Source organism: Alligator mississippiensis, chromosome 5, assembly GCF_030867095.1.
Source record: "Alligator mississippiensis isolate rAllMis1 chromosome 5, rAllMis1, whole genome shotgun sequence".
Taxonomy (NCBI): Eukaryota; Metazoa; Chordata; order Crocodylia; family Alligatoridae; genus Alligator; species Alligator mississippiensis.
In genome coordinates, this window is record NC_081828.1 from 111084687 (window position 1) to 111107096 (window position 22410).

At 42.2% G+C, this 22410-nt stretch overlaps 1 protein-coding gene across 2 annotated transcripts in view; it reads right to left on the reverse strand.

Moving 5' to 3' along the window:
• CDH9 (cadherin 9) overlaps window positions 1–22410 on the reverse strand; it is a 133554-nt gene that overhangs the window by 96620 nt on the left and 14524 nt on the right. The gene's annotated exons all lie outside the window — the stretch shown is intronic.

Consider the following 22410-nt stretch of genomic DNA (forward strand, 5'->3'; position numbering starts at 1 on the left):
AAGTTAAATGGACCAAAATAATTTTATTGCTACATTTAGTGCAATTCTAAAGCAAAGAGCTAGCTCCTAGCTTCTAGTGTGATCCTGTTATCATGTGAGAACCTACACATCAAGAGAATTTTCAATATATTTTCTCTCAAGCAATTCTCTCACTACTGTGGTACCATTCTTCCTCTCACCACCTTGTGCACAGATGTTCAAGTGAAACTAAATGTTGTGCTGTACATGATTACATGTTTCCTGTATACTTTCCTTCCAAATTGCTTGTATGGTGTACAAATGCCTTGCTTGTATAATGTACTCATACATTCTTAAGCCAAGGAAGATTCTGTGACACAGAAGGGATTTGTTTGAGAGGGCCTTAGTGATGGAAGAGACCTTCCATGGCACCTCTGGACTGGGTTGACTTATACTTCATGGACCTGTACTAAAAGAGCTCTTTCCAGAAAAATCTCATTGGAATCAATCGGGAATCTGCATTTGGACTGCTGTTAATCAGAGTATGGCTATTTTTAGCTGCAGAGAGAAAAAATAGACAATGAAAAAACCTTTCTTATAAAATGTCAACATTCATTGAAAAAATAAAAACAAAAAAAACTTTGGCTGAAAAATTAACTACCTGTCAAACCAGCACAACAGAGTGGGAAGTAATATTTAGGGCACTGACAGATGTGCAGCTCCCTGGTCTAACTCATGGCACTTCACAGAAAGAACCATGAGTTAGACCAACCCTTCTGACCCAACAGACATTCTCTGTTGGATTGGGAGGGTGGGTGATTTATTTCCACTGCGGAGCTAATCCACATGAAGAACTATGGGTCTGCATTTCTCTCCCCTAGCCCCTCCCCCCACCAGCTCCTGTGTTGTCTGCATGATGGGAGGGGGAAGAAGGGAGGGGAGGGGAGGGAGCTTGGGCTGGGTTTGCCCAGCCTGTGCAAGATAGGGGGCAGGTGGAATCAAGCCTCCTGCCTTGGGGTGGGGGATGGTGGGGGCTCCAATACATCTGTGTCCACTCTGGTACAGGCTTAGAAAACCCCAGTCTAGGCTCCCTCTCCTTCCTTTCCTCCCCTCACATCATACAGACAGTACCAAGGGCAAAACTGGGCTGCATCAGCCCAGCTGTGATCAGACAGAAGTTAATGAAGGCTCTCCACTTCAGAGTGCTTTCATTTGAAACTTCATGTAATGAGAGTTAATTTTTCACAAAACCTGGCACTTTTAAAGTGCACTTCTGTCAGGGCACAGCTGTAGAGTGGTTTCAAGGAGATGATCATACACCAAATGTAATTTCTGCCTATGCTCTTAGTTGCTTTGTGTCCCTGCCCTCCCTCACCCTCCAGACTGAGCTTCTAAGCTGCATAAGATCTTCCCTGGTATGCTATGAACCACCTCTTGTTGAATTGTCACTGCATAAACTGAGGTACAGACTGAGGATCCCAGCCCCATAGAAGAGAATGGAATGGCTGGATATTAAGCAACAAAATGACAGCCCTGACAAAGCATATAGAAGCAATTTTCAGTCTGCTTTTTCTGGGGCGTGGGGGGTGGAGTGGAAGTCAGCAATAATTGTTTGGTTTTGTTTTTCAGTAGTAGAAATAAGAATTTTTTTTGTAACTGTAGCAGGACACTAAGGTGCCTGCTACTGAGAGAGCCCAGAAGGCTCCTCAGGTGCTGGTTGCCAGGGCAATGGGAGGCAGAAAATGACTCACACCTGCCAGCGGTCAGCTGGCTATAAGAGGCAAGGCCTGGCTCTTATGAGAGAGGGAGCTGAGATCAGAGGTAGTTCCTGACTGGCATCTAAGACAGAAGGAGCTCCCTGCCAGTGAGAGAGAAGCTCTTGGGGCATGATGTGAGGAGAAGCCTGACTGTAGGTACTGCTTGCAGAGTAAAGGGTAGCAGCTCCAAGATGGTTGAGCAATGTCAGTACAGCCAGGTGGCTTAGGTTTAAGTTATAGCCAAGAGGCTTGAGTTTATGTTGCAGTTTGTTTAACACCGGTGGTTTGGGTGAGGCTATAAGGGGATGGAGGAGGCCTCATAGGGGACTCACGGTAAAGTGACGACCCCAGCCCCAGTGCAGGCATGGGGTTCGGGGGGTACAGACCCCAGCTCCAGAGCGGAGCCCAGCCCGGTGAGGAGGGCAACCTTGCAGAGAAGGGCAACCTTGCAGAGAAGGCCCTAGTGAGAAGTGTGGCGTATAGAGAAGGCCTGCAAGGCCTAGACACGCCGGACACCTGGAGCAGGAGAACTGTGGCCAAGTGGAGGAGAAGTAGCCTCCCTACAAAAACCCATATCATCAAAGTCATGGCGGGCGAAAATAGGAGGGTGCAAATCGGAAGCTTGGCACAGTAGAGGAGGCAGCAAGGGCTAGCACGGCAACCCTGCCGTCCCTCCTGTTACAGTAACAAAAAAAGGAAAAAAGAAAAACATGTCTAGTGGAAAATCCAACTTTCTGTTGACAAACAATATAAACAACTCTTCTCTGGACATCCCATTTTGCACCAAGGCCAGCCAATACAGGCCCCTGCATCTCTGGAGAGTCATGATTATGCTGAAAATCTGCACAGACTTGGGGATCTTCAGTTACATGATCCTGAAGCAAGATAAAAGCTTTAGTGCTTTTACTGACTTTAAGCAGACATTTTTCTGAGGGAAGAAGTGGAGTCCTGGAATGTTTAGCAATCTCTAGCATCATGTTTAAAAACAAAAAGAAAACGTTTGTGAAGGCATCTAATTTATGCAGAAAATTATAGTTATAATGCAGGAAAAATTGTATTTTCCTCACTTTTTTTAATTGAAGAATCAAAGCACACAGTAAATCAACACTAATTTGCATAAAATCATGCATGTACATAGATTTTGGCATAAATTAGAGAACATTTTCTCTTGTGGTTCTGTAGGTATTCTTGATATCTTGTTTCCCCTCTTATAATGTTCAATGTGTTCTTTTTGCATTGCAAAGACCATAAAGTAACCCTCTCGTGGCTAATTTAATGCCAGTAAATTACCAAGTTCCTAAGTCAAGAATGTGTTATTGAAAGGATAGAGCATTGCCTTGTTATTTAAACTCAATGAACGCCAATCGGAATACTGTCTTTTATTCCAAGTGACAAATTCATCTATTTTTTTTAATTTTTAGGTATTGTTAACCTCAAAGCTCTGTAGTGAGAACATAAATTTAAACCCTTCTTGTTTTTAATTAAAATATTTAGCAACCTAGGACAAAGTGCACGTTACTAGGTCATCAAGTCTAGTCTTCTGTTATCTCAGGAAATTACTGAGGTGTCATTAAGTCTTGTTCATAAACTGATCATGCTACATCATAAAATTGGGTTGTTCCCCAACAGCCCCTCTCGGTAATGACTCCCATTGCTGGTTTCAAATCTCATGTCTCTGAGTGCTTTTAATTTCTCGGCTAAATTTACTACTAACCAAATTATGCCCACATGATCATGTGCCTACATTGTCCTTCACCTTAAATTACTGTCTTCCTTTCCCAGTGGTTACCTCCTGATATCTTTATAGAAAGCAATCATGTCCATTCTATCCTTTTGTTTTGCTTGTCTAAATTAGCCAAATTTTAATCCCTGTTTGTAATTCTCAAGTCTCCTGATGATCCTATTAGCCTTTCTTTGTACCTGTTCCAGTTTGAATTGATTTGAATGTGGATGACAAAAACTGTATACAGACTACAGATGGCATTTTACCAGTGTCTTTATAATATGTCATTAACTCTTCCCTATCTCTTCTTGCTTAAAAAACAAATCTCTCCTCTCCCTGATTCTCCCCCTAATTTTGTGCTCAGAGAAACACTATAAGATGGGTATCAACCACTGTACTTCACCCCCAAGGCAGGGCAGTATATTAGAAAATAAACCAATGGAAAACTAGTTAGCATGCATGCTGAAAACAGCAGAAAATTGTAGTCAGCAGAACACAAAAGGAAGCAGACTAAGAGAACTACACGTATTCCATACGCATCTATGTTGGTCTGCCATGGGGATCGGTTTCTGAGAAAACACTAATCCTTTCACAGAAGAGCAAAAGAGTTCATGTTTTATTCCTGTTAAGACAGAGTTTTACATAGTGGCAAAGCGGCTTTCAGTGTGACGCCACCCTCTAGTGATTGGTTCACTGGGTGGCTGTAGGATTTCCCATTGCTGTAAAAAGTAGAGATCTCTTTCATCTTGATCAGTACAGGCCTCTTTTTGGAACTAAAGAAACATGGATCTAAACCTTCTACTGTGCATGATTTATGTTGTAATTGTGAAAGGTTTCTGCAGATAGAAATTTGTTATGATGGCATCAGTCCTGACCCTACTGAATATAATAGTAAACTCTCATTTGACTTTTAATAAGAAGGGCAAGGAGCAGAAATGTGATCCTGTAGAGAAGGGTCTTGTTTATAGGCAATTTATGAAATATTTTGGATCAGACAGTATTTTACAGCATCTAAGCAATCTATCTCACTTTGCCCCTGCTCCTTCCCCTTTCTACTCAGTCCATCTGTTGTTTTGTTATTCTTTTTTCTTTTTTTTCTTTTACACACTTTCTCTCCTTAGTTGCATCTGGTTGGAAGACTTCTGCACTGTAACCAGGTCCTCAGCTCTAGACATTTTAATTGCAAAGTTTGTGGACTACCTGCATCCTTTCTCAGTGCTGCAAATCAGTGATACCTAATGATTCCAAATAGCAGAAAATGAATTTGTTTTACTGTTTGAGGGATCTGTGGAGGCAACCTGAAATCATTATAATCTCTCCTTACAGGAAATCTGATATCAGATTCCTAAGAGTTGCAGGTAAATGAATTACCTTCCTATGAAAGACAGAGATACCCTTACATTTTTCTCCAGTTGTTAATATGTTATCTTTTAAAGCCCTTTGAATATAAAACTTTCTATTTAGATTCTTGAGGTATACACTGAATTAAGCCCTGCTGGGATCAATGGCAAAGATTTGTCAGCAGTGATGCCAATTTAAATGCTACTATAGCAATTGCCATGGTAATGTTTTTAATTAGTGCTGCACAGTCACTCACAAGCATGATATGATTCTAGTCTAACCTTGGGCAACTCTACAATGCAGCATGTAGAGCAGTTTGTTTCATTTGCTAATAGTGAAATAAAGTTCCATTCCAAAAGAAATACATAGCATACTTTTACATTTCAACTAGCTAAAAATTGTATGTGTTGATCTACAGCAGCATTCTAGATATTCCCTAAATCTTTAAGTAAAAATGAAACAATTGACATTTTTTTTTAAAGTTCCAAACAATCTATAAAACTGAGAGACATGTATACAGAAGATATGTTGCCTCTTGGGCCTTATTCTGCAGTCCATATTCACATGAGTGCTTCCTCTATACTCAAGTCTATACTGCAGTCACAGAAATGCCACTGCAGTCTATCTAAACACACCCAAGGTAGCTTTAATCTACCTAGTTTGGTACAGATGGAGGCGAAGCTGTATAAACACAGCCTTCAGTGCAATCAATGTTACCTGTGAAGGATCCTAGGCACTTATTTTGTGGTTCACATATTTTGGGGTTGAAGTCTGTGTTCTCATGGCATTGCTCCTATGACACCTGAGCCAGCTAAACTAAAGCTAATTTTGATCCGGTTACACATGCTACAGTCACACATGCAATGTAGACATATGGGTACTCTGTTTAGTGAAACTAATAATGTAAGTATGGGTTACAGAATTTCTTTCTAGATCAGTGTGACTTTAAAACATCAAGATCCATTTCCCTTCCTGGTTTCAGGTAAGTATACATCTTTTCCTCTTTCTCCCCTAATCTAGAAAATGTAGGAAAAGGCTGGAAAAAACTTCAAAGGTAAAAAAAAAAAAAGAGAGAGAGAAAATAGCAATTGCATAATGTGGAGTGGGAGAGCAGGACACATGATGGAGGGGAAAAAGGCCAGGGATAGGGGTGAGCCTCATCTTAAGGCTACCTGACTTCCTTGGCTCACTGCCTGCCTGCCTGCCTGCTTGCCAGTGCCTGCCTCGCTTTCTGCCTCTGACACACATTGCTGGCTCAGGCAATATTGGAAGGCATTAATTCTGGAAACTGTAGTTTTGCAGAGCTGCAGCTGTGAGGAGAAAACTAACTCCCATTTTTTTTTACCACTGCATTCTGGAAGCGGGGATTACACTCTGGACACAGTTCAGTGGCAAAAAAAAAAGGGGGTAAAAGTTTCATTTCTGGCACCAGCAAACTCCATTGCCAGGCTAAAGAACTACAACTTTCAGAATGCCTTTTCACTCTGCCCAACTCTCTGCTCTCTGGGAGGGCTGAAAGAGGGCTGCCCAGGGTGCATTTTTTCCATGCTATTCCTCAGGATAGTAGCCAAAGAGAGAGTGTGCACTAAGCCACTTAGTAGCTATCAGCTAGCTGTTAGGACAGCAGCAGAAAGCTTTGGGAGTATAGGAACAAAACTAGAGTTTAAACAGATTTAATAGTGGGTCTTAAGAGGTGGCGAGTAGGAAAAGATCAGTGTTATGTCTAAAAGGAATATTGCCATACACTTCAGCCAGAGCAGAATTACCTGACAAAAGTTTCCAAACAAACAAGGACTAGATTTTCAAGTGCTCAGCATCTGCAACAGGGGCCAAGTTTTAGGAAGAAGTCAGTTCCAATTTAAATAAACAGGAGCCAAAAATTAAGAAAAGAAATGCTCAGCACCCAACAACTCCTAGCACAATGCATTTGGCTAGATCATTCAGACATCCCATGTAACTGAGACATTTTATATAACTGGCCACCTACATGGGTACCAAAGTGGGAGCTGACCTGTGTTGAAAACCTGGCCACTTTTGTGGGAACTGGGCTATTTGAAAACCTTGCCAGAATGCAACTCAAGAGAATAATTTATGCCTGGAACACTCATGCAGGCTTTATTATCTGTATTAATGAATCAGCACCATTAAAAAAAACAACCCCCCCCCCCAAAGTTTTGGAAGGTATTAACCAATTGAAACAACTATTGGCAAATGACTCTGTGGTGCATATGCTAATTACAACAAGCATCTAACTGAAATTAGCAAGTTTGCATTTCATGTAAAAATGCTGCAAGTCAGTTTGATGCATGAATCAGAAAGGTTAGACCAGATTCAGTCATGGAATGTGATGGGTGCTTTCCGCGTATCCCAGATTACAGGCCTTTGGCAGTGGAAAGTGTTCCTGGTTGGAGTGGGTACCAGTGTAAGGTATCTACAATCCCTGATCTACCAGCAGTTTCCGGTGAGTCATTTCAGTCCTGCGTATGGATAGGAGGGTATGTTGATCCATGCCCACTGGAAAAGGCTTTGGTGGTGTCAGAGCTGTGGTATCAAGCAGCTGTCCCCAAGGCCCTCCAGTGGCAGTGAAAATACCTGCTCTCCCTTTGGGTGAATCCCTTCTGAGGTGTGGGAAGGACAATTTTACCCCACTCTGAACCAGAGTTAGTGAATGAAGCCTAGAACATTAACTGACACAATGCATAAATCTATGACCTATGAGAGATGGGCTTCAGCTGAGTTAAAAAGAGCCCTTTAAAACATCTTTTCTTATGGCAACAGCTCACTGCATAAGGAAAAAGAAGTCCTCATTTTTACACTAAAATAAAACAAAATTAAAAGGCCCTTTGCTCCCATTAAGATTCTTTGTTACAGGGTCTGCTTTTCATCAACATGAGGGGAAAAAAGAAAGATTGTATGTATAAACCCCTTAAGCAAGGCCTTTTGAACTTCCTTCTTTGATCTTTTGGTGTCAATTCTGTTCCACAGGGAACTCATTCTATTCTTATCCTATAATTAGGCAGCTTCATTTTTCTATACCATATCTTACTTACAAATGCAACACATAGACAGTGTTTACAGGATAGTCTTAAGACCCAAGAGGAAACATAACTGTTCTAATCAAAGATAGAGTACCCTCCACCTGCCTTGTTGCTTCCCTTTTAGAAATGTCTCTCTTATTTAACATGACAAGTTCTATCACTCATAAGCTGGTAGTCTGCATGTTGATATTGATACCTTGCATTATTTAAAACACTTTTATGCTTCATAAACAGCATAACCTTCTTTGTGCCATATACAAAACAGAGAAGCAGGTGGAGGTAAAGAGCACTATTTTCCAGATCTGTCTGTTCTGATCAGTATCTCTATCAGAAACAGATGAGCATCACCTATGGCAACATTGTTAAATCATTACCTGTACTTTACCAGCTCTAGTGGTAACACTGTGTCATCAAACTTCTCTCTCTCACTTGCTCTTTCTTTCAATATTGTATATGTGTGGTCCAGACTGCCTTACTTTTTAATATCTTACCTACTCTGCTGATACAAATGCTACAAAACTGCTTTCATGTGACACTTGCAGATTTTCTCACCCCATGAGACTGATTGATTGAAACTGGCTCTACTTTTCCCTATCTGTGGCCACAGACAGATGTTAATTTCTACCAGTAAAAAATATAGCTTGGGAGGAGCATACATGCATTACAGATCCTTGGCTGGAGAGCTACATAGATGAGCTTTCCAGCCAGGGGTTACTAAAAGGCTCCTCCTTGGGCCACCCATGCCCTTAATGGAATCCATTGCTTGACAGCCTGTCTTCTTTCCTACCACAGATGGGGGCTGGCTGTCAAGAGACAGCCCCCCTGGCTTTTATATTACTGGCTGTGCAGCCCAGATGGGCTACACATGGGGTTATTTAAAGCCATGGAAGTGGCCATTGGGAGAGCCTCCCTGACCCTGGTTCTCAGATCCTCAGCTTTTAAATCATCCCATGGCATTTAAAGCCCACAGAGGAAGGAGCCATGGTAGGAAGAACTCTCCCTGCCCTGGTTTCCAGTCCTACAGCCTTTAAAAGGTCCTTCCAGCTGCCTGCAAGTGCACAGCTTTCCCCTACACCGCACGTTCAAAGCTAGAACCTGCCAGCTGTTAAATCATCACCACCCCACCCAGCTGGCCAGCAGGGTCAGCAACGTGCAGCCAGGGGCATGGGGAAGCAAGCTTGGGAGATTCTCTTTGAGCCAGCTTCCCACCCCTGTAGGCTTTGTAGTTCCCACCCCTTGATGCCCAGATGGGCAGCAGGGGTAGCTATTTCAAACCCAGCAGCAGTAGTACTGGGCTTGTGGGGAGCTTCCCAAGCCTAGGACCTGTGCTGCCATTGCAGCCCATGCTACCCAATTAGCAGTCCCCAGTTTGGGAAAGAGGCTGACAATGCTGCTGTTCCCCTTCCCTCCCTGATCAAGATAGGAGGGGAACAATGGAGGAAAGGCCCCACCCTGTTCCACAAACAGAGCAGTCCATGTTTTGGGAATGAGGCAGGGAGCAGCACGTGCTTCTCTCCTCCCCTCCTGGTCTGACCTAGGAGGGGACCATGTAAAAGTTCACTCTCATGAGAGAGTTTTTCTCATAAGGGAGATTTTCCAGGTTGACCCCTGGAAGATATTTCTCTCTGAGAATCATGTTTCCTCTAGGAGAAATTGAGTGAATGTTTGTATGCTTGTAGAGAGTGGTGATTCTCCCAGTAGAAAACTCATACCTGTATGTAGCCTATACTTCTTTAATAACTGGCATTACTAGGGAACAGCAATGAAATAGCCTGAGAGACCATTATAAATTAGCAGACCTTAGAACAGCTCTGGATTTGTTCTAAATTTTGCCTGCAGCTGAATTGCCCCTTGGCACACCTAAGAATAGAGGTAGCACACATGTGGCCTAAAGCTATCTGTACCCTGTGTTACCTCATCTGTTCTGCATGCAGGTTCTGTATTTTCATTAAAAAAGTAACACTGATTACCACTTGTTAGCTATAGTGTGAGCACTGCAAAATACAAATGTGATATTAAAATATTAATGTACCATTATATCTAGGTGAATCTTTATGACAAAAACTGTGTTCCATATTCTAATATGAGTTATATCTTCTTCAGAATCATTGTTTTGAGAACACATCAGTTTTATGTTTTCTGTACTTGGAAAATAAGTTTTTTAAAATGAAAACTTGCAATACAATGCCTATAACTATCACTTGCACTAGTTAATAAAAGAAAATTACAGTACAGCATCAAGCCCTGATCACAAATGGTTTTAATATGAACAGTGTTTCAATTCATGGTAAAGCTTGTTTTTATATTTGTTGTTGCCAGCTTTTATAAGCAACTGTACAAGTTCACACATATGTTTGTTTTATGTTAATTTATCCTAAATGCATCAAATTGAGATCGCTGAACAAGAAATTCTCTGTTTATCCAAAGACATAGCGTTGGTAATAGAGTTTGTCAAAGAATTTCTCAAGGAAGCATGGCACGTTTTGAGAGGATATACCATTTTTTTTCAAAGTTTAAACTTTTCATTGGAACATATACATTTCAATGAACCTTTGATGAAGTGAAGGAAGGGGATTGGGAGGGGAGAAGAGGAGAAACCTGCTTGATTTCTCTGGCCAGCTGCCAGAACTCCTGGGATCCATACATTACTGGCTTGAGGGCAGTCCCATCATTCCCACTACTTCAGAGTTATGGATTCCAGATGTTCACACTTTCTGGTAGCCCTTGAGCTGTACTTTTGGCTCCATGGTGAGAGTCTACAAACTCTGAGGACCCTGGCTTGAAGGTCAGAGTTTGAACTCCTGTACTCAATTTTATTTGACATTTTTTAAATGAAACATTTTTGATTACTTTAAATATTTTATGTCAAGGAATATGTTTCCAAAATGAATACATTTTATTCAAAATTGTATTTATTTTCTTTTGTTTATATTTTCTATAAAATATATCAGAAAGTAAATTCTGATTTTTAACCTCCACTAACTGGGAGAACTTGTACAAGGTTTCAATGAGGTGCATCAAAGACTCACAAGATAGGGGACCTTACAAAAATCTAACCGGGGTAACTCTAGGCAACTGGGTTTAACTCTAGGGTAGAAGATACGTTAGTTTCATGTCTGTAGAAGCTTTGGTGTCTCTATTGAAACTGCAGTTATTACTGATACAAACTGTGCTGATATCTTTTTATGATTTGGATGCTTACTCATGAGCAACTGGACTGTGAGTCCTATCTCATTTCACCTAGGCCACCAAATGGCCCTCAGATGACAGCTGGTAATGAATTTTGATCACAAAAATCCTGGGGCAGATTAGAACTGGTCAACTGAAGGTGAAATGTTCTGTGTTTCAATATAAATTCCCAGAGCAATTTCCAATCTCCATTACTATCATGCAGCTTTTGATGAGATTCATCAGTATGAATCCAGAGTACCTTCTCTAACATAATGGTGTTACTCAAGATTTCCCTGGTGTCCTACTGTCCTTCACAGTTAAAAAGAGTAAAAGACAAAGGAAATGATCATCTTAAACCATATTTGGGTATTTTCCCATAGAGAGGGATGGGAACAAATGCTCACTGAAAATCTGAGATTGTATGCATCATATTGGAAAACACATAGGGTCCTATTCTCTAACACAGTGAAACTCTGCTTGGCTTTATCCAAATGAGAATAAAAGGGCACCTCTACTTGTGCACAGTTACTGTTCAGTAAATAATATTACTGCATGGTACAGCTGTGTGTCTACACGCCTGTACTGTGCAGTAAATATGGTGACTTATGTCTGCTTGAGTGTAAATTTGATACCTGCATCATGCCTGATCATGATACCTGTATCAAATTTATCCTTGATTATTTATTGCACAGTAACACACATGTAGATGCCTTACTGAGCAGTGACACTGTGTGGACTGACTTTAGTCCCAAGTCAGTTCACACACAGCATTGATGCATTTTACCACCTGCACATGTGGACACTGACCTATTCCTGCTTACAGTGCAGTAATTTACTGAGCAGTACACTTAAGCCAGTGTAAATGCACATGTAGGTATGCCAACTGAGTCCTAAAACTATCTTATCTCACCCAGACAGGATCACTATAAGGATGATCTACCAGTAATGTACAACAGGGCTGCCCAACTTCTTAGCAGCTGGGGGTCACACGCTGCAGGGGCTCAACCAGCAGGGGCCATGGCTCTACCCCACTCCCTGCCCCCACCCATGTTGCAAGGTCATCTAGGATCACTGCACCATGTGTACAGGTAAGTGGTCATCCCACCACCCTACTGCTGCACAAGGTCATCCAGGATCACTGCACCATGTGTATAGGTAAGTGGTCATCCCACCACCCTACTGCTGCACCTCACATAGGGGCAGACCACCCCCACGCACATACCTCCTTGGCTGCAGTCCCCCCTGGCATTGCAACTTGCACTGAGCCTTCACCCTTGCTACTTTGCCCTGCCCCACTCTCTGAGGCAGGGCGCAAAAGCCAGAAAAGGGAGGTAGAATCTGTAGACCTAGCAGCCAGAGTAATAAGAGAAGCAGCAGCCAAGGGGAACCCTGGGGTCATCATTTAACTGTTCATGGACTGCCAGTTGGACAGTCCTAATGTAGAGCATTCACACAATGATGTATCTCCAATATCCCACATTGACACACTCCACTTCCAGTAGAAAGATGATGATGCATTCAGGAAAGTCATAAAGGTAAATGTAATAAAATGCTTTTATTGTGAATGTCCCTAAGGGGAGCTAAACTGTCCTGAAATGGACTGTCCCTAGCTGAGGACTTAACAGAGTTGGATGATCTACATAGGGCAGCTAGAAAGGAAAGGAACATAACTTGGTCTGTGTTGGCTTAATCTATGCTTGACCACCATAGTGTATAACATTACATTTTATAATACATATTTTAATAAATAATATTGGAGTTCTTTATTGGGATATTATTACCTAACATCTTGTGAGGCCTTTCCTTTAGTGAGTTTAAATCTAGGGAAATCAAGGGAGCAACACCATGATATAATCCATTTGTACACCATGAAGTAGCAATGTGAAGGTAATTGATATAGTTCTATCAAGCTATCTAAAAATGTGACTTTTACATTTTCAGTGGACAAGTGATATGGTCTTATGTGGATAACATAGGGCACAAAACAAAGTGTTCTACATGCTGAATAGTATGGCATCTATTTGTATGTGCATGCACACATATAAAGTTCATTAGAAACCAGGAATGGAAAAGTTGTGTAAGGAAGTAAAGGTAATATATTAATTGGCATTAAAGCTTGCTGAAAAAAATTCTGAATAGAATCACATCGTTTCTTTTCTTTTTTTCTTTTCTTTTTTCTTTTCTTTTCTTTTTCCCTGAAAAAAAGTTCTATTTAGTTCCAATCCAATCCCCCTGCCCTCCACAAATGACCATTTATTTTCCAGTAATGAGTATTTTTGCAGTTCTTCAAGAGCCTGATCCAAAATGTTCCAGGCCAATGGTTGTTTTACAATGGGATTGGACCAGGTCACATTATATAAGAACTTATAAGCAAACAGGCAGACAAGATTCAATAGCTGAATTCACATTCTTTCAAGAGACTAAATAATAGCTGTGGAGGAAAAATTGCCTCCCTTAATGGCCATTGCTTGGGAAGGTAAGTCCATTTAAAATACTTTTCCCATTTATATTCTGTGCATTATACAAATTTGACACTCATATTTTGAAATACCATACTGACCTCATTTCTATAATAAGGAGTTGTCCATGGTAATCTTTTACATTTTAGGGTTTTTTTCTAAATACATGAATATTTTCAAACATTACATGTAAAAACTATTCACACTACTAAGTAGCAAAACTATTTCTATTTTTATATAATAATCAGATTCTGTGTGGGCAATATGCTTATATTTTACAATAAACTTATAAAAACACATGTTTTATTGACTCTGTTTATCACCAGTGTTATATAGGATTTCAGAACAACTTTTGCTGTTCAGACTCAGCTAGGTTTTCTTACTATTAAATATGAGAGATGAGCTATCCAAAAGAGGGAGCCATAGTATTATGCTATATCTTTCCATTTTACAATACCATTGACTTGCATAGAGTTTTTTTTCCCCAACTTATTTTTACTTTAAACATAAATTTTGTTTTTAGATTTCTTATTTTTATGCACTTATGTGCCAAGCAATAATTTAACCAGTTTATTGATGGGAATAGAAATATGGGAAATTGAATGAAATTGCAATAACATTGTGTAACCATGCTTTGCATAAGACAGCAAGATCTTTCTTGTCATAAAATGGAGAACTCAGAGTCAGAATCTTCCTCTTTTTATCTTCCCTTTGTCAGATCTGCCAAGAGTGGCATTAAGTGATTTTAACTTTAACTCTCTCTGTCTCAGTCCCCATTCAATGAAATGAAGAAAATAACTTAGCTCTCCAGCAATAGTGTTGTAAGGATTTGCAAAACACTTGTAGATTTTGGTGTTACAAAAACAATAATAAATCAAAATGACAAATTATTTTTAATAATGCCTTTTTAAAAAGTTGAAAAAAACCTTTTTCTTTGAGTGGGGTTCGAATGTTGTAGCTGTGAAGGTCTGGGAAATGTGGGAGGCAAGGTTTTTTGTGGTATCTTTTAATGAATCACTGAATCAAGTACCTCCCAGCTCTGAGGAAGGACACCTAATGCCTGAAATCATGTCCAACAGCTCTCCCAGCTATACAGCTGGTCCAATAAAAGGTATAAAAAAAATCCTTGCTTCTTGTACTTTTTCTTTGAGTCCTTTGCAAAATTTAGTAAACATGGGCCGAGATTTTTTTTCCCAGACATCGCAGCTACAAAAACAGATGTATATCTTTTAGTGAAACAGTATAGGTGTATATGAAAATGCATACTACTTCCTTAACTTCCACAAGAGGTTGTCTTTGTTCCCTCCCCAAAGCTATCCTTGCTTCACAAGTTTCAAGATATTTATAAAGACATGCAAGGAGAGACTTTCTGTACCTAATTCAAGAATTTCATTCTTTTACTTACCAAACTAAGCATCCCACAGACCTTAGTTTGGTCTTTCAAACCTATTCAACTAGAACATAAGCATTAATTTGTGAAGCAAGCTCATTCACACATACCCATTTCTCATGCTTTTATTTTTACTTTTACACATCATTTTTAAACATCTTCTGGGGGTTGAACTCTAAGACTGTAAGCAGTACAGGCAGAGAAGACCTGCATAACTATGGAATCATATATTCTGTGTGTTAGACAAAACGTCAGGTCTAAACCAAAAGCCAAAATTTGAAAACCCAGGTAAAATCTTTGTACCAATATTCCTTGAGGCCCAGGCTAGTTTCTTTAGTTAAAGATTATAATGTACAACACGGCCTGTAAAGGGCTTTTTAAAAATGGTCCAGTATTTGCTATTTTTCCTTGTTATTACTTTGCAACAGATACTGCACTAAGCAAAATCCAAAATACAGTACAAATCTTGTCTCTTTTTGATTAATTTATTATAAGGTTTCTGTCATGCTGAGTTGTTGTTGCAGCTGCTATGAAAGTCAATTCAATACTGAAAGCGTGTCTCCTATTTTGCCCAACTATACAGGTTGGTCCAATAAAAGATAATACTTTACCTTAAAAATCAAGCTGAATGAGATAGAAAAAGAAAGAAGCAAAACGTATGTTGTGAATAAGGGAACTGTACAAAAGAGAAAACATTGACATCTGAAGTATAGAAGTTGCAGTAAAAGAAAATAAGGCAGGGGTCAGCAACCTAACAAGGCCAGATCCAGCTTGCAGAGTTCCAATCCATACAAGTAAATCAGTGTCATGGATCTGAGCTATGCCACCCATCCCCTCTACAGCAAACTCCTCTGTTGTGGACCCTGCAAATGGGCCAGGCATCTGGAAGCAGGCTGGTTAGGAGACAGGGGTGGAAACTAGCAGCCCACAGCAACATCCAGGTTGCAAACACTGTCTTACAGTTAGACCCTTAAGCCAGGTAGACATTGCATGTAAACTGGTTTAAACTCATAACTGTACAGAAGTTTGGTGCATATTGATCAGTCTAGGAATGGTGAACCTTGGTCTAAAATAGATCTGGTTCAATGTGCACTCAAATATAATCAATGTAGGTTAAACTGATGGATCAAACTTCTGGAATTGATAGGGATCTGTTACCAAAGTTTGATTAATTGTTAACTTGAATTGATAGGAATCTGTTAAAGTTAGATCATTGTCCTCCAAAATCCCAGCCTCTTTAATGGCCCCCCATAATCCTGCCTTTGCAGGGAGGCATGCTAGCACTTGGCCTGTGCTCTACTGCTCCAGCCGAGTGCCCAGTGGGCCTTTTCCCTGAGTTTCCCCTGAGCCAAGCTAGCACAGACCTTCCCCACAGCCCTTTCTCCAGCCTCTGGTCATGTGTCATCCACAGACAGGCAGCAGGGGGGAAGTGAGGTGCCCCCTGAACAAGCTCTGGGACCTGGGCACTCAAGTCCCTGGGCCATACTACCACATCCCATCACAAAGCACCCCATGATGTACATGCACATCTGACACTAAGCCCAGGAGAACCCTTGCACTCAGGCACAGCCTTATAGAGCCTGACCCTGGCTCCCACACACCCAGCTAGGGACCCCCCATACCCTTCTGTTCAGGTACAGCCCCATAGAGCCCAGCCCTGGCTACTGCATAACCAGCCAGTGACCCCCATTCCTGCAGACTTGGGCCCAGCCCCACAAAGCCTAACTCTGACTCCCACACACTATATCTCAGAGGCCAAACACAGGTGCCCTGGCATTCAGACCCCAGCATGGATGCCCCAAACCCTTGAGCAGGAGCCAGTACAGGTGGCTTGCCTGTGGTCAGCCAGGGTGGCAGGGGGCACAATATCGGGAATGCCTACATGGAGGCAACCCTGTGACCTCCACGGCTTGGCCACTGCTGGCAGGTATCTGGGCCTAGGGCAGCTGGGGTGCTGCAAGGCTTTTTTGTCCCTCAGCTACAAGGCCCTGAAGTGCTAGGGAAGGGAGAGGTGTGAAAGCATGCTTGCCTGTGTCCAGTAGCCAATCAGGGGTGGCCCAGGTGCTTGGCTGCACTTTGCAGTCTCCAGCAGCCCAGGGACCATGGGAGGCATGCTGGGAGGCATGCAGGAGTGCCTCCAACCTGCATGCCTCAGCTAGTGCAAGCAGCTGGTGTGCCTCCTCCCTGCTCCCCACCAAAGAGCAAATGTATATACTGTTTCCTGCTGATCAAACATAGGCCACTTACAGAAAAATCACATAATTTAGATTGATTTCACCTCAGGCTTTTTGGATGTCTGTACTTAGCCTTCATGTGTTTCTGTAATTTTCATCACAGCATCCTCCTTTCTCTGGAGATGGCCACTCACTGGCTCTATTATTTAATGAAGTGCACTTATTTGAGGTGATGTGCTTTTTGAATGAGAACTATATCAGAGGCTTCTTTATTTTCTTGCTTATATCACAAGGTTTTCATCTGTGATATAGCAAGGAAGGTAGCTTGTAGTTTGAGTGCTTGAGTTATTGTTAAAGTCTGGATCTCTTGATCCTCTCTCCCTCTATCTGGGATTATTAATACCACTGATTATTTTGTTATCTGAGATCTGTTAGGCCCATCAAAGTTTCTTCACATTTTTTTTTCTTTGTTGCAACATATTTATTACTTTGTATCTATTGCTTTAAAATATTTCTCTACTTTAAAGCAAGGATACTTGCTTTAGGATACTAATTATCCTTAGGGGATAGTTAGTATGTATATATTTCAGAATATTGTAATTGTCACCTTTTGAAAAGCCACACTCAGTTTGAAAGTTGACTGTGCTACAGACCTTTGCACTCCTGTTTCTACTATATTCAGAAAAAAAAAATTACCTTTGTAAAACTTACTGGTCATTCAGTGAATCTGAAACTGGTCTTTGAATTGATTTTATTATTCAGCAGTTTCCTATAAGTTTAGATTCAAAGCAGCACATATTTTTTCTGCTTTATTTGGGTGTGTTGATGACTTAAGTACAAAAGGAAACACTCATAATTACATAATCAGTTTCTAGTTAACTTCATGTGTTTGCACACACATGATTTGCATACATAGATACCTTAGTTTATTGCATGACCTTAGGCGCACAGTATTTCAGGGTGCACCTGCAAAAAATCAGTATAGTCAAGTCCTATGGAAGTTGAATGTGCAAAATCTGGGGAGACAAAATCCTAAATATTTATCTTTAGCCCAGGCAAAAAAGGTTGCCATGCCTCCCCAATGCACTCTCACACACAGTGGCCTTCCATCTGATGAACTGTATTAGGGCTGTCCTACTGGCAACCCATGGGCTGCATACATCCTGTGAGCATGTGGCATGTGGGTGCCAGCAGTCCTTTCTCCTACTACCACATAGTTGGGAAAGGAATAGAGGTCTGCATACTGCTGCCATAACTCACTGGGCAGGGAGGTTGCATGCTGCTAGTACGGCCCACACAGTATTGAGCGGAGAGCCATGTGCTGGTGGCATAGCCCAGGTGGTGGGGAAGGATGCAGGGAGCCACGCCCACCATGCAGACTGCTCACTGGGCAGCCCAGGAGCTACGTGCCATCGCCATGTGCAATGACCAGTTGCACCAAAATTAAACAGCCCTTGGCTATATTACCACTCATAAATCCTCCAGCCCAATTGATCCACACAAATTCAAACCCCAAGGAAATAAATTGGGCTTTTTTACAAATGATTTCAATAGACATTAGTTCATGTCCTTTACCCTCATTACTAAATGGGCATGATAATTTTTACTTATGGTGTAAGAACAAGATCTAAGCTGTTTGAAGTTCCTGAAAAAACATTGCATATTTAAGATTCAAATTTTAAGCACTTAAGTATGTATTGTTTACCTCTTGACTGATCTTTACTGTTGCCTCAAGACACTTTTTTCAGATATAATTTATTCTGTCTTATATATATATATATATATATAGAGAGAGAGAGAGAGAGAGAGAGAGAGATGGATACATCTATATATACCTAAAGTACTAAATTATCTCAATATGGCATGCACCTAGTTTGATATTTGATGACTGTGGGGAAGAACATATCATTAGAATGACATCAAGCACAATGAAGTGAAACTTTTTATAATTGGAAAGATTTTTTTTTAAATCACAAATTCTTTTTCAAGCTGTGATTTCAATATTCTTATTCTGCACTTATTAAAAAAAACACTCATTGAATTAAGAGATTATTTTGTTTGAGTAAATAATAATACCTTTAATATTTGGCATCATAGAATTATAGAATCACAAAAAATTAGGTTTGGAAGGGACCTCAGGGGGTCATCTAGTCCAATCCCCTGCTCAAAGCAGGGCTATCCCCAACTAGATCATACCAGCCAAAGCTTTGTCTATCTGGGTCTTAAAATCCTCCAAAGATGGAGAGTCTACAACCTGTCTGGATAACCTGTTCCAGTGTTCTGCTACCCTCCTAGTGAAAAAATTCTTCCTAATATCTAACCTAAACTTCCCTTCCTGCAACTTGAGACCATAGCTCCTTCTTCTGATATCTGCCACTACTGATAACAGTCTAGCTCCATCCTGTGTCAACCACCCTTCATGTAGCTGAAAACTGCTATTAAATCCCTTTTAAGTCTTCTCTTCTCTATACTAAATAAACCCAGTTTCCTCATGAGTCATGTGCCCCAGTCCCCTCACCATTTTACCTCTGCTGGACTTTCTCCAGTTTGTCCACAACCTTTCTGTAGTGCAGGGCCCAAAACTGAACACAGTACTCCAGATACAGCCTCACCAGTGCTGAATAGAGGGAAATTATCACTTCCCTTGGCCTGCTGGCAACACAGGCCAATGCAGCCAAGTACACCGTTAGCCTTCTTGGCAACAAGGGCACATGGCTGGCTCATATTCACCTTAATGTCCACTGGAATGTGCCAGCGAACAGGGAATGCCAACAGGGGAGCAGTTTGCAGAAAATTGCTGGAGGCAAGAGGAGGAAGGAAGAAGGAGGAGAGAAGCCAGGCCAGGCACCAGGTCCTGCCCAGTAAAGGTAAGTGTTCCACCTGCCTGTACCTTTGGTTTAGCTGACTGTTTGTTTGTTTGGTGCGGGGTGTGCTCTGAGAAGCTTGGAGTGAGTGCTGACTGCTGAGTGAGTGTTGATTGCTGACTGCTATGTGATTGCTACCTGGGCTTGAGTTAGCCCAGGCCCAGAAGGGTATAAAACAAGACTCCCCGGGCAACCAGGGAGTCTGTGACCAGGAAGCCAGCAAACAGGGACTGCCAATGGGGGAGCATTGTGCAGGCAGTTCTCAGGCCAGTTGCTGGGTAGGAGTACATACTGTGTAGGAGTACACAGGAGCTTCTGACAGAGACTTCAAGTAAGTGCATGAGGAGAGGGGCTACTATGGGGGTGGTGACATGGAGTGCAGCCAAGGCCCCTGCCCTGCTGCTGCCTCCAGCCCAGAGCTCCTGTGAGGCTTCCACCCAGACAAGCCCCTCAGCAGTGCCATGGCCCCCTGTCTGCAGGGGTTGCCTGGCAGGACCTCTGAAGCCTGGGGGTAGTGTGGGGCTGGGGGTTCCCTTGCCTGTCCCACATGTGCCTGGATTGAGGCCCTGGAAGGGCAGGTGAGGGAACTCCAGGCAGAGGTGAGCAGGCTGTGGAGGATCAGGGCTGCAGAGGATGAGATTGATGGATACTATCATTCTCTGCAGGACCATACACCTAGCACAGAGACATCATGGGAGAGTCCCAGGACAGCTGAATGTCAGACAGTTACCTCCAGAGCTAGACAGTGTGCAGCTGTGACTACTTCCCCAGTGCAACTGAGGAACAGATATGAAGCCTTGGCAGCACTGGAGGATAATGCAGCAGAGGAAGCTACAGCGAAAGACAGGTCCACAACAAACACCAGGCAGGCTGAGCAACAACCAAGCAGCCGGAGGAAGAGACACTGGGTCATCATGGTGGGCAACTCCCTCTTGAGAGATGCAGAGGGGCCTAACTGTTGACTGGATCCTACAGTGCAGGAGTTTTGCTGCCTACACAGAGCCAGGATCCGGTACATCATTGCAAGGATTCCCAACCTCATGCGGACCTCTGATTACTATCCCATGGTCCTCATCCATGTGGGCATGAATGATGAGGACAGTAGTTGTCCAGATTGCATTATGAGTGACTATAGGGATTTGGGGGCCAGGTTAGGAAGTCAGGGGCACAGGTGGTCTTATCCTTCCAGGTGGTCTTATCCTTCTCATCCTTCCATCCTTCCAGTCAGTGGTCACCACCAGCATCAGGACGCCTGCATCAGGGAAGTCAACCTGCAGTTCTGGAGTTGGTGCCATCATGCGGGTTTTGGCTTCTACAACCACAATCCACACTTACATAACAGAGGTATCCTGGGATGAGATGGTCTTCATCTCTCTTTTAAAGGTAAGAATCTGTTCTCTTACATGTTGGTTGATCTCTTTCAAAGGACTTTAAACAAGGTTAAAGGATGGGGAAGCAGAAGATAAGGAGAACCTAGGATCATTGAACCATGAGCAATGCACTGGATCAGCCCAGGTAAGCACTAAGGGGTCTGATAGACATCAGAACAGGGCACCAAGGGTACCCATCAGGAGGCTTAAATGTCTCTACACTAATGCTAGATGCATGGGGAACAAGCAGGAGGAACTTACACTCCTGCTTGCAAGCAATAACTTTGACCTGGTTGGACCAACTTAAATGTGGTGGGAACCTACTCACAATTGGGCAGTAGGCATTGAGGATTACAGGTTGAACAGACAGGATAGAGTGGGGAAAGAGGGTGGGGTGTTGTTGTCTGTTAAGGAACAATATACATCCTCTATAATCAAGACGGGATCAGAGGAGGGCCATACTGAGGTACTGTGGGTCAGGATACAAGGGGGTCAGGGAGAAAGGGACTTGGTAATGGAGATCTACTATAGACTGCCACACCAGGAGGATGAGCTAGACCTAGAACTCTCCAAACAGCTCTCAGAGGCCGTACAGCTGAGAGATGTGGTTGTCATGGGTGACCTAAACTACCCTGACATCTTCTGGGAGGAGCAGTCAGCCAAATCTAACAGCTCACGTAGGTTTTTAACCTGCATACAGGACCTCCACCTAATGTAGCTGGTATATGATCCCACTAGGGAAATGTGTTGCTGGACTTGGTGTTCTCTACAGGAGATGACCTGGTGGGGAATCTGTAGGTACAAGGTAACCTAGGGGATATTGACCATAGATTGATTGAATTCACTATCTGGTGAAGGGTGGGTAAACTAATCAGCAAGGCTGAAGTGCTGGACTTCAGAAAGGCTAACTTTGGTGTGCTCAGGAGATTAGTTAGTGAGATGTTAAAGCTCAGGAACATTGATGAAATGGGGGTGCAGGAACAGTGGTTGTTTCTCAAGGAAGCAATCCTGCAGTTATAGAAGGAGACAATCTCATTGCACATAAAAGGGGGCAAAGGGGTCAAGAAGCCCTCTTGGCTGAACAGGGAAGTCCAGGAAAGCCTAAGGGCCAAGAAAAAGGTATACAGCCTGTTGAAACAGGGGGTAGCTACCAAGGAGGAGTATA